The sequence below is a fragment of the Diadema antillarum genome, unplaced genomic scaffold, assembly GCF_040938485.1.
Source record: "Diadema antillarum isolate AM-2024a unplaced genomic scaffold, OU_Dant_1.0 seq00001730_RagTag, whole genome shotgun sequence".
Taxonomy (NCBI): domain Eukaryota; kingdom Metazoa; phylum Echinodermata; class Echinoidea; order Diadematoida; family Diadematidae; genus Diadema; species Diadema antillarum.
In genome coordinates, this window is record NW_027272416.1 from 436,212 (window position 1) to 454,745 (window position 18,534).

Consider the following 18,534-nt stretch of genomic DNA (forward strand, 5'->3'; position numbering starts at 1 on the left):
TTAATGAGAGAAAATACTGATATCTCCTTATATTTCAGGCTTTATAGCGAAAATTTAAAATGTTAGTATGCTTTGTGCCACAACAGACCTACACATATGCATCAAATGTGATATCTTGAACATTTTTCAAATCACTGCTCCCAAAGGTAAGCAGGATCTTTAACATTATTCTACGGCATAAGAAAGATTTGACAAAATATCAAGTCATTGTCGCTCTTCCGTTGCTAATATGTCTTGTAATATTTTAATTCCTACTATAGAGAAATAAGACTCATTTACGTGAACAAACACATGGGTATTTCTTGCGCTTGCAGTTCGTTATTAAGAAGGTTCTTTAGTCCGAAGGTTTGTTATTCCGAATATGTGATAAGGTTTGTTACTCCCAAGGTTCGTTAATCCGAAAATGACACAAAGCTCGATATCCCGAAGGTTCGTTAGGACTCTATTTCATTTCGGATCAACTAACCCTCGGAATAACAAACCCTATTTCATTTTCGGGTTAACGAACCCTCGGAATAACGAACCTCCGAAATAACGCCACATGATATGATCGGATTAACGGACCCTTTTTCATTTTTTCGGATTAACGAACCGCTAGGTATAGGGAATTTGTGTGTTTCGGATTAACGAACCTTCGGGATAACGAACCTTCGGAATATCGAACAGCACCCATTTCTTGCACATTATTGTAAGTCAGGTATATAGTTTTAGCCTATTTAGTTCCCACCCATGACGTCTTCCTTCAGTACAATTTACAGAAATCATGTGACATCCGAGCACAGACGTAAAGGCGTGTTCATAGGTAGCAATTAACAGTATACTCGAGTAGACATCGATTATCACTGATGTTATTACAGTGTGCTTGCAGCTTATTAAATCTGGACACGTAAGCCTATATGTAAAGCCATCTATTTTCTACTATATGATTTCCTACGTTGTGGTTAGACGTTCGAATAAACATGATGAATGTCCTGCTGTGTGTCACCAATGGACTCATAATGAACCGAGCCACATGCTGAAACATCTTCGCTCTGGTTAGACGTCATTTGTTCGGGATGCTGGCTAGATGGATTGCCTGATGTCTCCCCCATGGGTAACCTCGGCCTCACGTTCTCGTCTGACTTCACTGGTAGAGATACACCCAGATGGGTCAATACCTTTATCAGGTCTGAGGTTGATATTCCAGGCAGCACCAATGTCATGGGCATGTAACCAGTGGAATCCTGTTGAGAACTGCTCGTCTGCTGGTTTACGGTGGATGATGTTGAGAAGTCTTTGAAAGTGATCTGTAATTGAGAAGTGTACATGACCGTGTAAGCCCTCTGTTTGCATCTCAAAATAAGTACTTTTTGGTGAGTTGCGTCTTGATACAGTGTAAGTCGCCACATTGTCCCGAAATTACGAAGGTGTTTGAAAACATTGTATAATCTATGGACAATGTGTATGGAGCGCCAAGTGTCGCGTTGCATATTTCGTTTCGAAATCAGTCATTTCGTCAACGAAATGATCATTTTGTTTAATCTATGGACAATTTGTACGAGGCGTCAAGTATCGCATCGCCCATTTCGTCAACGAAATGATCATTTTGTTCATGAAATTTTCATTTTGTTAACGAAACGATTTTCGTCATCGGATGTTGTCATTTCGTTACTAAATGACAGATTTCGTAACGAAATAGGCCACGCGACACTTGGCGCTCCATACAAATTGTCCATGGTTTAAGCTATGGTTTCAATTGTACCACCTTCGTGAATTCGGGCCTGTAAGTCCATTTTCGCCAGTGTTAACGTTGCTTTATCCATACTATCATTTCAATGACCCAAGCATCACCAAATTGTTAGCATGGATTTTTCTAAAATATTTTCATATTCGTTTTCATAGCAATATCAGATTACTGTTTTGGTAGGCTTACTAACCCGTGAAGAGGAACGTAATAGGCCTATAGCAAAACTCCTTGCTAAAGGACAACTTGCGTAAAAAGGCCTAAAGAGTACAGCAAAATTCACAGTGCACAATAAATCTAGTAGGATTCGTGATACTCGTGACTTAAAAGTAGCAAGAAACCTATCTATCATAAGCGAGCTGAAGACTACATGAAACCAAATATTAATCTTCATATGTGACTTCTCAGGTTAACTGTTTAGAAATGATTATAGTATGAACAATATCAGTCCTGGTAAAATATAGTGATAAACAACTGTTTATAGTTCAATGTAATGTCTGCTTCTCGTTACAGAGCTTTCTTTTCTATTGTTTGTCTATCGGGCTCACGAAATGAAATTATGTTATACAATGTTCCTTCATCTGGCAACGGACTAAAGAAAAAGAATATATGTTGATAAAGTTATCAGCCATCATTCACATTGCTACATTAAAGGCAGTTCAGTTCAGATTTTGCATACCTCATCTGAAGCCGAATCAGCAAAACACGGATCTTTTCCGTGTATATCACCCTCCGTTGAAGTCGTGGGCTTTGACAGAGGTGTCATCTCAAAACGAGTAGGAAAATGGACCTGACTCGGATGAGTGTCTTGTAGTTGTCGTTCTTCAGATTGTTCATTTGACACAATGTCTTCTGTATTTGACGGATTGTGTGAAGAGGATTTCCGCTGTGGTCTCTGAGTCCTGGTGTCGTGAGTCCTCTGCTCACAGTTTTGAGTTCGATCTGCAAAATGAAAAATTCAACTCAGAAATAACCTTTTCACAGTTTCCTCATATATTTTCAATATTTTTAAGTTCATATCTAAGTATACCTGTATTTATGTTTTCTTGAATGTTTGCATAATGTGTTCATGTTTTCCTTTACTGAAAAATATAATAGTCTCTGATAGTCTATAATTCCATTCTCTATACTGCATTTTCAAGCAAAACAGGATGCCAAATGTTAAGCAGAAAAATGTTCATGTCAGACATATTTATCCTACATAATTATGTACTTGTTGAACCTTGAATAAACTTTTAAGGGTTTTTTTCTTTTAATTTCCCTGTAAGGGAAGTCTAATTTGTAATTTTCTAAACAGACAAATACGTTCATCTTAGACATGTCAGGCATAATTCTACTTGTTGAACGTTAGATAAATTTTCCTTTTTAATTTTCAATCCCTCTGAGGTACCCACAAAGTAGAAACACAGTGTTTCGAGTGGGTAGGCCTTTCTTCACACAATGTATTAATGTGTTTTTGTAACCTCATCTTGTAATGACTGCAGACATAAAAACGTTATTGATTTCTACCTGTGTATCATTTCATGAAATGCCCGTCAAGTTTACGGATTATTTACATTGTGTTGAAAACAAGTGTAGATTAGGTTTGAACTGAAATGAATTGAAATGAATTTAAACCTAACTTTTTTTTTGTCTTAACTTGATGAGACATGACGTATTAATTCATAAGAGTAATTGATAGTTAACTAACCTCTATAAACCTTGAAGGCAATAACCATCACACAGCATACGATTATCATAAAGCAACCTGTCACAATGAGAACGACTTTGCAGAGGTAGAATGAATTCTTTGCAGCTGGAGGATCTGTGCGCAAAAATATTGATAATGTCCGATAATGTAATGACCAGGCAACGAAACAGCTCAAGTAAATTATACCAAACCATCATGGAAAATGCATTCCTCAATTCGTAAAGAATCAGGGGTGATTGTGCAGTCATGTTGTTGATCTAAGATAATAATAGAAAAAAATTGCGGAAGGATTTGAACGTCACATGGAAGACAATGTGTACGTGCATTACATTCATTTTTGAAGTACATGTGAGATATGTATATAAACACGCAGCACAAAAAAGTAAACATTTTGTCAAGATTATATTTCTCATAAAATATTTGGTTAAAAGTTTATGCATTATAAACCATGTTAAAGATAATTCAATTGGCTACCAACCCTGTAGTTCAGCAAAAAGGAAAACTTGACTTCTCTTCCAGGGCACAAAAGCAAAGATTGCAAAACTAAGCAAGTTGTCATTCAAGCGTATAGGAACACTTCTATGTAACAATGAGAACAAGCAACAAATTTCATACAGAAAAAAAAAACCATGAGTTCATTTACAAAAATAAACCTATGATGTCTATGATATCTTTAAATCCCCAAAGATCACTAAAGGCTAAAAGTAAAGGAGGAAAATGAAGAACCTTCTCTGAAATCTAAATTCAAATGAAATAAGAGAAGAAGCAATAATTAACCAAAATGGCAGAAATGTTGGTTGCTTCTTTTTTCAAATTAGATAATTGTCAACAATGTTTGGTTCTTGAATTTGTCTTATGAATTCTTAGAAAGTCAAAAGAATGAAATAAAAGAAAATCTGTTCATTTAACCATGTTTATGCATATTACTTTCTATATCATTTGAAGTTTGGTTTGACAGAAAGTTCTTATTTTCCTCCTTCAGTTTCCAACTTTGTTTTTGTTGGAGGTAAATTATAAAGAGACAAAGAGACAAAAACACACTTATTTTTGCTATTTCAGTCATGTCTTTCTTTGTGTTAAACTGGTCTTTTGTTGTCATTGTTATCAGGAAGGGCATTTGCGAATGAAAGGCAGCATGTCAATGTTTGCAATTTTTTACTTTCGTGCTTTGGAGGACAAAAACGAATGTGTCCACTCATGAGTAAAATTTCCTTTTGTATTAACTTACTTGATAGGCAATTAAATTACCTTTAATAAGGTTTTTAATACATTGATTTCCATCAAAATACTCTATGGAAAATATGAACTCGAAAAAAAAATTTACTTTCTTTCTTTTTTTGCTGAGTGTATGTATGTATGTTTATATATAATACTTTTTTGGAGGGGTGTATTAGAATTCTTTCCACCCTGCAGAACGAATCATTATGCATTTTATTGCAAACCAGAACAAAAACCACAAAATCAATCGATCAGAGAGAGAGGTAATTAACTCTTTGCACCAGCGATCCTGAAAATGAGGATGATTGCTTGTACAATTTCCAAGGGTGTTGTTATAAGACGCACGTATTTGTCCCGCTGACTCTTTTACATTCTTTTGATGTGATATTATGCGTTCATGGCACCATCATGAAAGCAGGCCTGACAAAAGCAGAAAAATCTTTCCTCCGTCCTCGGGCCGAAACTATACTTATCACCACTACATATTTCCAACCTATCTTAGTAAAAGGGTAATAATGCGTTACAGATAATGTATGCGTGAATAAGCCCACATAACTTCATCGAGTTTGCTCCAGTGCAGATAATACATGCAGATAATGTTTGTTGTCATGTGCTATTTCTCATTCTCACACTTCTCTCCTCTTCATTATCCCTCAAATCCCTCAAATCGAATAACCGGGTCCTTTAAGCGATGTACCATGCACTTTTTTTTTGGAAACCCAATCAGATTGAGTGTAATTATGTATTTCAGGACATAGATATTGTAAAGATCAACACTTGCCTTTCGTTGTCTCTGAATCTAACTTGAGAATTCTTGTGTCACTTCCAAGGCTGTTGTTTACTAAGCATTGAACTGTTTTGCCGATCCTTCCCGGTGTGATAGTAGGCGTCGAAGTGACGGTGGCATGATTAAAGCCAGTCAGTACGGTGCGCGTTATTACCATGTCATCTAAGTCTAAGTCAGAACCTGGACTGTTGTCCTGTCTCCAATATACAGAAGATGGTGGGTATGACTCCACAGTGCAAGAGACTATTAAAGCTCCTTCCTCTTCGACATAGTCTTTTCCCATTAACAAGCTGCGTATTATAGGTGCCTCTGTGAAGAGTCCGTGAAGCGAGGAACAAAAATGTGTTGTTGTCAGCGGTAGACGGTGTCAGTTTTTGGAAGCGTTCGACGTAATCGACGAATGACAAGTATTCTCAGTCATTCAAGATACTGTCTTTAAAACATTCTTAGACGTTAGAAATGTTCCCCCCCCAAAAAAAAAAAAAATAATAATAATAATTGTACTGAATCAGCAAAGGAACCAGATAATTATCATCTCTATCTCTTTGAATTACATTTTTCATGTCTATTGAGATTTTGAGCTCCGAATTTTTAAGAGCTAGCTTCCGTCGGAGGAGGGCTGAATACTATACCCTATTATCATGTATCAATTATCAAGGCTTATAAAGCTAAATTGTTACAACTTACATCACATATTGATCATATCAGTTGGGCAAAATATAGGAAGACGCATGTTTACTAGTATTGCTATCTCAAATATATCTGCATGGCTATCCTTTTTTTCACTACATTATATAGTCATCATAACCTACAGACTTGCGACATTGCATAAAATCCATCAAGGTGCAAGGGGGGGGGGGGGCACTTCCTTTAGCGCAAAAACATAACCTTACCGCGCACACACCTCAAGATCTCTCCATGTTTCATTTTAGTGACACTTACGCACTTCCGGGGGCCCGTTTCATGAAACTTGTCATCAGTGACACGTTGTCATAGATGTGACAAGCTACACTCTTAATTCCTTAGATTGAAATAGAGTGTAGTCAGGGACCAATCCAAACGTTGGATTGAAGTTTTCAATCTAACAGACTTAGAATTCAATTTTATTCGATTGAAACATTCAATCTTTATCGATTGAAACTTTCAATCCATTTTGGATTAGTCCCTGACTACAATCTATTAGATTGACTTTCAATCAACGGAATTTAGAGAGTGCTGAAATCCTAGCATTTGATTGGCTGAGAGCAATTTTGTCATAGAAATGTGGCAATTGTCACTGATAACAAGTATTATGAAACGGGCCCCTGGTTAAAACAAGTGAGGGGGCCCAAAGTGATGACACCTTATGTATTCTTTTGTATGGTGCACAAAAAGTAGCCCCCCCCCCCCCCCGGTTACGCCATGCAAGGTATAATACAAAGAACCAATAACTGGCTAAAATCATTTCCTTCAGATTAGTAAAACATTCAAAACGTACATAATGATGAAATATTACCTCCTCTCACTATAGTGACTGTAGATTCCGTAATGACGAAATGGCCATTTTTCTCAAGAAGACATTTCATCGACTCGTTGTTGTCACGTTTTGTGACGTTGAATGTGATTCTCAGAGAATTGACGGAAACGTTTTGACTGCCGTCGTAGAATCTGTTGTCTGTTTGTAGATTAACGTGAAAATCTGCCAGCGTTATTTGCCATTTCAAGTTCATACCCGGTGCCAAAGTTCTTTCCGTGAAGCAGACAATAGATTTATGTGCTCCCGTTGGGAGAATCATCGTTTTCATTTCCTTCAAGGTGTACATGTAGTTCAACTGTCCGTCATCTATGGCAAGAGTGAGTGATGGCACTGTGTCGTTTTGAAAACAAAAACCTAATTGTGGTGAGTCAAACTCATGTAACGTACTTTTGTAATCTATGTCAAAAATGAAGGGTAAATAAACCAATACGTTCCACCATTCTTCAAAGGAAAATGATTTAGCATGTACTACGCAACAATCGCAATTGTTATTTTATCTCAAATTAAAAACATAGCAGTAAGTATGATGACCATTTAGAGGGAAGAGTGCTGAGATTTCACTGCGAGGCATTCCACCTGAAGTTTATTTGACACATATACTAATCACGTAGATGATAGATGATTCAAATTAATGAGTCTATATCTTTTTTAATTGCAATTAATTTTTCTTGATCGACATAAATAAAACACCAATCCTTGATTTGCAATGTATGCAGTACCTGCTGATATAGGCGATCAGAACCATAACTGGCCATCAGACATTTCGGGCAAAAGCTTTGTAGTCTAGACTAGTGGACCTGTTATAGCAATCAGGAGTTCTTGGGTTCGAATCCACACCCAGTACTTCGATGGCTCATGATATTTTATTATGACTGCTAGTGAAAACATTGACTAATCAGGTTTACTTATGTAGATTTATACTGTGTATTACAATGACTTATTAACGACCAAAATCAGAACAGCTTCTTTAAAGGTGTTTTCTTGCATTTCATTAACTAAAGGAAAAAGGGGTCTCCTTCCAAACTTTAAACTCACCTATAACAACAGTTAAGTTTACTGTACATCTTATGGGCCAAGCTAATGCCTTGGTAGCGATGTACCTATATATTCCTTCATCATGGTAAGAAACATTTGTGATGGATAGGTTGCATGACACAACGTCATCGCCTGATCGCACTAAGTCGAAACGCGGCATGTTGAACAGACACTCCTCTCCTGGTCTATATCTAATCAAATCAGTGTTATCGATGTCAAGCCTCCAGGTGACAAGGAGAACCGATAGGTCGGAGCAGCAGGGTAATTCGACATTGTCTCCAGTAGTAGCGATGACGTGTGTCACGTTTCCTCTACCTATAGAGGACGGGACGTTATGACAGATATACCAAGATAAGATTATTTTCTTGTTTAAGTCGTCACATCAATTTTTCCTAGAAACAATGTGTCATGTCCCTCACGATTTTTCTCTGGGTATAAGAATTATAAACAGAGGTGAGTTTAAGTATTTCCCAGTCTTGTACCAGAAAAACAGCAACATGAATCTGATATAATATACTTCGTATAATGAAATGAACGATCACACTCTTCACCAGGTTATTCCAGCAATGAAACAGTGTCTTTCCAAAGCATTAGATGGAATAATTCCAAGAAATACGAAAATAGAACTCTCTTTGACTCAAACAGGCTGAAACGACCATGAAAAGGGTCAACTAGCCTTACTCTGACAACATTACTCCTCAACAAATGGTAATCAAAAGGATAATCTTGCAAACTGCGCCAATCACTCTGAAACAATGCATGCTTAAAAGTATAACGTACGAAAATACGTTTCATTGCATGCTTATGATTATTACTATTTCCTTTTTTATTTATTTTTTGTTGTTGTTGCAAATACAGAGCTTTTCTTTTTTCCTTACGGAACTTCTTGACTATTCGAGTTTTGCTTTATACTCTCAGCATGTTAAATAGTCCGGACTACTTCAGTATGTATTGGAGTTCCAGTGTATCAAAATATCAAATTCAAAGATTCAAATTCAAATTTATTTTTCATTTCCATCAAATAACCAGACAAATCATATGAATAAATAAGCAGAAGATATTTGTAATAATTGCAAAAACGTGATTTAACATAGGACATATGAAAATTGATAACAGATGAAGAAAGCACAATTGTATTTTTTACATAAATATATGCAAATAATAAAACTTGATTAAGCATGGGGATGGAAATGGAGGGACCCACACTGTAAAAACATCGGTGTTAGATTTAACACCATGGGTGTTAAATCTAACACCGATCAAACTTCAATAGAGGACCACACCCACAGGTGTAGAAAATGTATTGTGACGGTGTTAAAAAGTGTTCGCCTGGCACTTCGTGGTGTTAATTTGACACTGTGGCTGGTGATATTTTTGACACTGCGCTAGAGTTTATTCAATAATGACACCGCATGGTGTTGATTTGATATTGGTGGTGCTAATTTCAGTGGTATAACACCCGTCCAGCTTCAACAGGGGACCACACCAACTGGTGTTACTGTGGTGTAAATGTATTTACAGATTTTTTCAAAAATCAAGTACTTTATCGGAAAATTCTCTATCGTCTTGTTGAAGTTCAAAATTAACAAGAATTGCAGTAACTAATAAACTATTCAAAAAACAATTTTAAATTTTGAAATGACACCCGGAGGTATTAATCTAACACCATGAATGAGCACCGGAAATTTAACACCAGCTCGGTGTTTCATATTTAACACCGGCCTTTTTGCAGTGCACTAAGAACCAAAACTTGTACGATATGGGACCCTCAAAAATACACAAGACAGTGAATAATGAATGAAACTACAACTTGATTTAAAACATAATAAATCAGATTAGTTACTCCGAAGATCCGATATTCCATACCATGATAAATAAACAAATCCTAACCTAAAAGAAAAAATAAATCAATTCTCCTTAGCTATAAAATGCAGCGTTATAATGAAATACAGGATATCTCCAAAAGGGATGAAATAAATGCATTTTCTTTTGAAATATCTTAACTTGTGAATACAGAACTGTAACCATTTTCAACGGTATCATTGTTCGATGCAGTACACTGTATAAGTCATCAGCATCTGCAATATCCATCTGATTTAAAGGGATGGTACAGTATTGGTGGAGATGAAAATTGGGCTTTAACTTTTTTTTTTGCCAGATACCAAGAAAACACTTATGAAATAGTACAGAGCATACCATTTTTACCAAAGTTTATTTGATAAAAATCGGGTTTGGAATAGCTGAAACATCCAAAAACAAAGTAAAACAAAACGATCGTAATAAAATGTGGGTCCCACACTTTATTAGGATCGCTCTGTTTTTCATATCTCGTCCATTTCAAAACCAATTTTCATCAAATAAACATTTAATCCGTCTAGGAATTACATGCTCTTTCATATTTTCATGAGAAATTTCTCACTATCTCACCAAAAAAAAAAAAAAAAAATGATAAAGACCTGAAGTTAAGTCTCAACCAAAACTATACGATCCCAGAACTATACGAACAAGCACAAAGAGAATAGCGGCATATCAACAGGAGGACATCGTGTGTATAGACTTTAATAATAGACTTCCCCCGCGTGTTTTGTCACTATCGAGAAGTAAAATGTGATCCACGTTACTTGCAACACATGCACACGAAAGGAGTAATGACAATCAGTAAGTCTTATATAGCGGATATTATATCCGAATAGCGCAGCTGTGAGACATAATACATGTATACACAAAATTGCAGAAATGTGTAGCTGAAATTATCTCACCCAAATGCAAAGTATGGAGAATGAAGAGGAAAACCTTGAAATACATGCTTTTAATCTCTGCGATTTTATCATGTAGAATCGAAGTATTCAAGCGGTCTATACGTCATAATCTCCACGTGATAAACCTGCAATTTAAAATTTTAAAAAATATAAAAAGGGGGAGATTCAGTGTTATTGTATTAGAAATTATTACATGAGAATGAGAATCTAAACATTCTTTACAATTGCAAATTTGATTCAGCGAATTATTCCTTTCTGTAGAAATATTGTGCATGTTTGTCACGCACGGGTGCACGTCATGAGACCGACACCCACGAGTCATACAGCCCACGAGTCATAAAGCTCACAAGTCATACAGCCCATGACTTATACAGTTCACGATTCAAACAGCCCATACGTTCGACACTAAGCTAACAAGGCCCACGAGACCGACACATTAAGCCGCGTGTTGTATCTGTCGAACTCATGGGCTGTTTTTTTTTTTACTTAGTGTCGAACTTATGGGATTTATTTGCATAGTGTCAAACTCATAGGCTGTACGACTCATGAGCTGTATATATGACTCATGGACCTGTTTTGAATGTCGAACTCGTGAGCTGTAACTTTATATGACTCGTGGGTGTCGGTCTCGTGGGATGACCCCTCACGCACTCGCATACACTCACATATTGAAAATACCAACACCGAGTTTCCTCTCTTCTTCTGTAACTCACTGACCCATGCATGAATCAAAATCCGTACCCGCAGCAGCTGCAGCTACAGGTAGGGTGGATTTCAAGTTATCCAAATCACAATGAACATGCTGAATATCATTGAGTTGAGCTTGAAATAGCTCTGCCTCACATCACAGTGATCGGCATTCCCATCAGTTTGTCAGCCATAATCTGAAAACTGTTCTAGAACATGAGAACAACATACTACTGCCAGTAGTAATGACACTATAAGTACCATGGAAAACCGGACTGGTATAATGATTATCTGAGCTAATAATCAATCTATTTTATGCGTCACAATGACGAAGGAAAATTAATAGCACTTCCCTACAAACTCATTGATGCAAATAGAAAATGCAGCCCTAATTCTGGAGATGAAATCCGAAATTAATCAAATCCCCGATCATTTAATATGTTTTACATACTTCTACAAACTATAATATACATGTACTATTAGTAATGAGATCAATGTGATATCAAACATAATTATCACATAGCATAGGAAAAGACATCATCACAGAGAAGTTGTACAACCGCATAAAATAAAAGACGGTGCATGTATGCTTATTTTGCTAAGGGCATGGATTAGAACAAACTACAATAAAAGGTCTACATCATTATTTATTCTCCTCATCAAGAACAGCATTCTACATGTCAGCAAAGTGAACAGTGACGGCATTTTATTTACACAATGTTCGCGAAAAGTTCAATTCATAATCATTCTTACCTGAAAAGGAGCGAAGTGTTTTCCAGTCGCATTCTACTTCGAGGGGCTTCTAATGACAGCTGAGTTTAAGTTTTAAACTTTTGCACCACATCCTTCTGTTGCCAATGACAGTAAATTTTCAGTGACAGATAATTATTACAGAGATAAAAATGGGGATGAATATGAAAGCTGAACTAGCCAAGTACTCTAGAAAATATAGAACGACAAACTGGTTTAAATGAGAGTTTTCTTCTTTTCTTTAGAATAGAAAGTTCATGAATGCTATGATCTAGGCATGCCAATGAGGCTCTGTTCTTAATAAATGTCATTGAATTTGCATTCTGGTATACATTTTTCAAATTGTAAAACACCGAGTACTATTTGACTAGCATCATTGACTACCACTTGAAGTGACAAGAGCTCTTTCCACAGCGCTACTGATGAGGGACAAAGGGTATCAAAAGTAGCCCATAAACAAAAACCGTTCTTTCTTTGCATACACCGAACCACAGATTGATTAATACACATCCTATGCATGTCATCCAGATGAACTTTAAAGGAAAGACTCTAGGTAAAAGGCTTAAAACGAAAGCAGAGCGGTTAATGCATTATAAGATTTTGTTATTGTTAACAATCATCTGCAGATAGTCGCAATCACATCACTGTTTATGCAAGAGGAAAGAGTACCCCTGCTGCGATGCATTTCCTCTTGAACAGTCACCACCTTTACAGCAATGTATAGCACTGATGAGCCTTCTCATATTAATAAAAGTTTAAATATTGATAACAAGATAATGTTATAACCAAACAAAATACTGTCTATGGTCTTTGTTCTCCGTGTGAGTAAAGAAAAACAATGAATTCACGTCATGTTTACCTGCATATACTGTTATACCTTCACTCTCCCTCCCGGTAATAATAACAGAATAAACACACACACACACACACACACACACACACACCCACACACACACACACACACACACACACACAAGTCCCTTTAGTATCATGAAAAAGTCGGGAAAATACGGAAAACACATTCAGAGTTTAATGGGGGAAAAGGGGTTAAAAGAGATTGTATAGTTTGGGTTGAGACCTAACTTCAGGTTTTTAACTTTTTGTGGGTGAGATAATGAGATACCTCTTATGAAATAAAAAAGGGAATGTAATTCCAAGTGGAAATCAACATTTACTTGATGAAAATTGGTTTTGAAGTGGCTGAGGTACCCAAAACAGAGCAATCCTAATAAAGGTGGGACCCATATTTTACAACGATCGCTTTTGTTTCACTTTGTTTTTGGATATCTCAGCCATTTCAAAACCGATTTTTATCAAATAAACTTTGAATTCCTCTTAGAATGGTATGCTACTATTTCCAAAAGTTAAAAGCCCAATTCTCATTTTCACCAATACTGTATCGTCCCTTTAAGCGTTGTCTTTAAAGGTATTGTACAGTTTGGGTTGAGACCTAATTTCAGGTTTCTAACATTTTTGGTGAGATAATGAGAAACCTCTGATGATATGAAAGAGCATGTAATTATATGAGGAAGTCAATGTTTCTTTGATGAAAATTGGTCTTGAAATGGCTGGGATATCCAAAATAGAGAGTTTATAACAAATTAAACAGTTTAAAGGAATCTGTCATCGGATCGTACTCCTATTATAAGGCCTACTGGTAAATAAAACCTTTCCAGTTATGCCTGTCTTGTTACACAACATGGATATTCATGAAATCATGGCCGAGATTTTTCCATATTTACTTATTATTTCCTGTTTTTAAGTACTCTCTAAAAGAAATCGAGTGAAAATTTTCACTCTTGAAGGAGTGAATACAAAAATGAATGAATTTAGAGTGAAACTGGGGCGAATTTCGAGTGAAAATGTTCATTTTCACTCGTTTTAGGGTGACGTCAGATTTCACTCTAAAATCTTCGAGTTCATGATCCCTGAGATGACTCTAAAATGAGTGAAAATTAACATTTTCACTCGACATTTACTCCAATTTCACTCTAAATTCACTCTTTTTTGTATTCACTCCTACAAGAGTGCATATTTTCACTCGATTTTTTTTTAGAGCTTTAATGTTCGAATGTTTTGAAGCTCGAATTTACATTTATGATGGAGTTAATTCTTTTTGCCATCAAACACTTCAGACGTTCATAAATAGGAAGGACAGGTACAAAGTTTTGCACATTGATCGATCTTGACGGCATGATAAGGATAGTATGACAGTAAACCACAGGAATGATATGCCTGATTAACAAAGAGAAAACGTATTGAAACAAACATATTGTCCACTTTTTTTTTTCTTAATTGGCGTCTGTCTTGCAAAGTCTACTGCAATAAAATTGTGTTGTCAAACAAAAATGAGGAAGTAGGCTATCAGTTATAGTGATAACATATCCAGTACTTATAGTACAGTCTGCTATGTCGAAATATTGGGTCCCGTGAGATTTTCGTGCCAAAATTGATTTTTTTAGCTAACTTGGTCAATTTGGGGGTGCTGAATCCAAAAAACTTTGGTTCCATTTTTTCCGACCACGTCTTCAGCCGCCATTTTGAATTTCAAAATGGCCGCCATAGCAAAATGTATTTTGACCCAATTCTCATAATGTAATCATCATAGAAGGTTCAAATTTGATGCAAAAAGCATGTTTATGATGTCAGACATTCTGATGCACCATTTTCTGATACCGTAGATTGTTTTGATACAGTTTTTAGGCAGCCATCTTGAAATTCAAAATGGCCGCCATTGCTAAATATATTTTACCCATATCGAAGGTTGTATAGCATTATGGAAAGTATAAATTTGGGGCAAAAAGTATGCTTGTGATGTCAGACATGCTAATATATACATTTTTTTAAATGACGGATGATTTTCATAGGCGGCCATCTTGAAATTCAAAATGGCCACAATTACAAATGTAATTGGGCCTGTATCTCATATCGTATACAATGTGTAAGGTTCTAATTTGGGGCAAAGAGCATGCGTATGCTATTGGACATTCTGAAACATCTTTTTCTGAAACGATGGTTCATTTTGATATTGAAGGTGGCCATCTTGAAATTCAAAATGGCCGTCATACCGGAACGTATATTTTGACCCATATCTCATGTTGTAAGCAATAAAGAAAGTTCACATTTCGGTCATAAACCGGGCTCATGATGTTGAACATTCAGATGCACTTTTCCCCTCCCTTAAATTGCAGATCACTTTCGAGGCGGCCATCTTAACATTCAAAATGGCTGCTTTTCAGCTAATATCTCTGGTTACAAGCAACTTTTAGACATATGAATGTTTATGGTGGCGTACAGGATACATTCTTTTAAAAAACACACAAAGAGCCTATACATTCTGTAATAATGGATTATTCACATTGGCCGCCACTCTTGAAATTCAAGATGGATTTCGACCATATTTGGTGCTGTAAGATCTTTAAACTGCAAACCCAAGCAAGCTGGAACACTCATGTGTAAAGTCAATCACTTCAGTGAATTGCATAGGCGGGACTGCTTCCTGTCCTGTAGGTATACTGCCATGTTGAAATGCAAAATGGCTGCCATGGGAAACATTCCTTTAAAAGCATTGCGTTTGGGTAAAAATTGTGAATGGGAAATCATGTGATTCTGAGAACATCAAAACAAATGAATTTGAAAAGAACCTCTTAATAACTGTGTCTGAGTGACTAAATGCCCCATTTAGACGATTTGGTTGTAGAGTTTACAACATTAGCCCTACATTCTAAAAATTTATGGGATAGTCACTTTAATAGATAATGTCTTCTAGGCTCATTCCCTGCATATGTTTTTGAAGTCACAACACTTCAAGGCTGTACACAAGGTAGAATTGGTTCTATAAAATTCTTCCAGAAACAGTGACTTTTGCATTTCTTGCTATGAGCATGATAATGAATTCTGTGGCCACCGTTGGTGTAGGAAGCTCAAAGCATTTAGTTGAACATTTACTGCATACCCTCTGGAAATAACTACGATGTAATATATCATATTTCCCTGTAGTAGAGGCACAAATTAGATTATGAGAGTTTACGAGCTTTGCTCTGTGGATTTGTTGTATCAAGACTCTACGAGGGTAAAGCGGGAGATTGTCCTGGTTGAAGTCATTCACGCCAAACTTCTGGGAGGCATGGACTGTGTCATTGCACATTCTGCATGATTCCAGGTTTAGATACTTCTTGGTCCATCTGCTCTTTGAGACATCCTCAAATTTTCAACTTCAGCCAGCACCATAAGAGGCATGAAAAAGCAGACCTTTGTTTTTTCGCAACGAACTGCAGAAGATAATCTCTCAATAATGTCAATTGTACTTTTATCGTTTCCTTTTCCAGTGATGGAGCAGATATCATGCAATGCAGTAAGTAAAGCAAACTTACAAGATCGATGAGGAGAATTGAAATGTCAGTGTCTACGTAATAATCATCAATATTTCTGATTTTCCCGTTGCTCTTGAAGTAGCATCTACATACAATGGAATGAGGCTATCTGTTTCCTCGTTGTGAGTGACGGGTGACAGCTCCCATGTCATCTTTGATGAACCATTTGTTACTTTTTTCCGTGATGTGGTCTCTGTGTCAGATGGAAATGACTGTTCAGTATTTCAACTTTCAGGCTGATTATATGGCTCAGTTTTGTGGATTTTTAAGGCATGGGTACGAAAAATGAACCTTTGTTAGTGAGAATAAGGGAAGGCCATGAAATTATGAGATGAAGAGTGATTGTGGAATTATACCTTCCGATTATTGTATCGTTCAGCAATGATTGGATAATGACAGGTCTATCAGACTGTAGAGCCAGTAGAAATGTTATAAGAAGTTGGTGATCCTCTTAAGCTAAATGACTTCGGATCCAATCTTACATGGTGTATTTTAATCGCACGAGTTGAATGTCTGCCCTTTTTCATACTATCCCAGAGATTAATATATTTTAATTCTCCTAGATACAAATTCATAGTACAGAACATGAAAACTTCCCTTTTCATCTCTTTCTAGAAATATCCCCCTTGAATGTTTCGATAGCTGATTACCAAATGCCACATTCATCAGCTTCAAGGCAGTGACAATTTTTGAGATTACCCTCATGTTCTGGTCTTCTAAATTGTGGAGGAATTCTGATGCATGCAAAGTGCCACAGAACTGAGCTATTATTGCTCCTTTGTTGTTTTAGAATCATTGGCTGTACAGCAGCAAGCATTTTGGAAGTCTTAATGACTGAAGATGACTCCCTCAAGGGCAATCAGGAAGAAGCCTACTCAGTCTTTATTCATTCTGTATTATTCCAGAAATATATCTAGTGTCTAGCAAATCTTGTTTCAGTTTGTGGCCAACAAACAAGCTTGTGAATGGGATGCCTGGTAGGGTGACCATGGCCTTTCTTGCCATTGGTCATTGCGAGACTTTTCCTTGTTTGTCTTCATTCTCTCGAGGCAGCATCAAGTTTTTGAAGCTCACCTTCAGTTGTATCAATGCTTGCTTTTGTACAAAATTTAATATTTTAGTGATCGGGCTTAAATATAATAATTAACGAGGTTCAACGATGCAAAATAATGTGTTCCCTGAGAGGCAAAAACAAATCGCTTTAGCGTGCAGTTCGCGAACCGCATATACCCGCCTGGCTATATGGGATGATGTAACGCTTACACGCTTGCCCACATGCATGGGACAGTGCTATGCCCCCTCCCCCATACGCAGTTTTTGTCCCTCAGCATGGTTTGATGACGTCATTGGAATCTCGTCCTTACATTCAAATTTACGGCGACCATTTTGAATTGAGAGATGGCTGTCATTCTGCTTGACCTGGAAATGAATTCGGTCTATCTAGAACAATTTTGGCAAATTCATCTAAGGCGCTTTCAACAGTATAATGTTTTCTATGGCAGCCATCTTGAATTTCAACATGGTGGCCTGTCTAATGATCCACAATTAGGAAACAGCTGTACTGGAATGTTGGACACCACAAGCATGTGCATTCTTGAAAATTTGATGCTTCTACAATAATTGCAACCCGAGATATGGGTAAAAACGTTATGGCGGCCATTTTGAATTTCAAGATGGCAGCCTACAAACTAAGCAAAACGATCCACAATATCAGAAAAAGATATATCAGAGTATCTGATGTCACAACGATGCATTTTGCACCAAATTTGAAGCTTCTACAATGGTCACTTTATGAGATATGGGTCAAATTACAGTTTGCTATGGCGGCCATTTTGAAATTCAAGATGGCAGCCTACAAATTGTATCAAAACAATCCCCAATATCAGAAAAAGATATATCAGAATGTCTGACATCACACTCATGCATTTTGCACCAAATTTGAAGCTTCTACAATGCTCACTTTATGAAATATGGGTCAAAATACAGTTTGCTATGG